Genomic DNA, 1,517 nt, shown 5'->3' with positions numbered 1-1,517 from the left:
TTCCTGTGTGCGTATGTTGATAAAGAAATAAAGATGGTCCAAACAGCCGAGAAATGTTAACGCCATTAACAGGATGAGAGGGTTTTGGTGCCAACTGCACGTAGTTTGTGCATATTTTTTGTGGCAACACACTGGCACAGGTTGCCCAGGAAAGCTGTGGATGCCCCCTCCCTGGAAGTGTTCAAGACCAGGCTGGATGGAGCTTTGAGCAGCCTGGGCTGGTGGGAGGTGTCCCTGCCCTTGGCAGGGGGTTGGACTGGATGATCTTTAAGGTCCCTTTCAACCCAAACCATTCTGTGATTTTCCCCAAAGTTTCACTCAAGCCTAATCAAGCTGTCTGTCACAGTTTTCCCCTCCCATGAGAGCCTAGCCACTTGTTTTCTGAGTACATGGTATTTTTCAGAATGTCAGGTTTCATAAAATAAATAGTTTGATTTTGAATACCTGATTTTGAATATTTGTCAAATCCATCTTTCTTTCCCTTTTCACTATGCTGTAGTATCTGATCAAAACCTCACCACCCTAGCTTGCTTTTGTCACAGGGATCGTCACCTCTGAAGCCTATCCTATTACCACAATGTCCCACATTAAATACACAGAGCCAACAAGGAACTTCTTGCCTGCGAGGTTTGTATCAGCCTCCAATCAGAATTGGATTTTGGAAGCGATTATACGATGTTCTAGCAAGCTGCAGTCCTGCTGCTGCCCAAGCTTGCGCCGTAGAGTGACTCCTGCATTGAAGAGGGAGAAAAAGAAGGAAATCCATCAGTTTGTGAGACATTAGCTGATTAAGCAAGTACAATATCTTTCACCTGCTTGACTGTTGACTTGTTTAGGACAGGAATACATATTCCAAGTTTTCCATGCAAGCGTTCAGCATAATTGACCTGATATCCTGGTAGGGGTAGATCTATAGTCAAACACAAATAAAATCAACCCAGCTTTTCTAGAGGTTTGCAGAAGTTTTTAAACTTAATCATAACCTGTTCATAGTAAACAAGAATTGCCTTACTTCCAAAAAGTGAGAAAACAGAAAAGCAAACCATTCCTTGGGAAAGTTATTAAACCTAAAGTTAACACATAGCGTACTTGCCTCCTCACTGGGGTGCTTCAACTGCAGCGATGGGCTATAAATTCCTGAGGCTGATTAAAAAAACATTAAGTAATAAACCTCATAACAGGAGTCAAATGAGTCAGAAGGATTGTTCAAATATTAGTGAAGTTTAGCAAAATCCTACTACCTCAAAAAAAAGTGTATGAAAATGTGAATGATGTGGAAACAAAAGGTGACACACTGCATGACAACTACGCCTGCAAGGGCTTTGCAGTGGCACTATGTAACTGGCAGCCTCCCAGCACCTGGTGAAAGCTGTGTTCTCCAAAGGGAATCCCGACGGGAATCCCTTAATTTTATATTTTCATATTCCTTTGGTTATGGAGTTGATTCATAATTTTTCTCCCATGAGTAAAAAAAATGTCACCCACCTAGAAAATTAAACTACAGCGGTCACCTATTT

The sequence above is a fragment of the Mesitornis unicolor genome, unplaced genomic scaffold, assembly GCF_000695765.1.
Source record: "Mesitornis unicolor isolate BGI_N332 unplaced genomic scaffold, ASM69576v1 scaffold40487, whole genome shotgun sequence".
NCBI classification, from domain to species: domain Eukaryota; kingdom Metazoa; phylum Chordata; class Aves; order Mesitornithiformes; family Mesitornithidae; genus Mesitornis; species Mesitornis unicolor.
The sequence above is the reverse complement of the archived record's forward strand: the minus strand, read 5'-3'. Positions refer to the sequence as shown.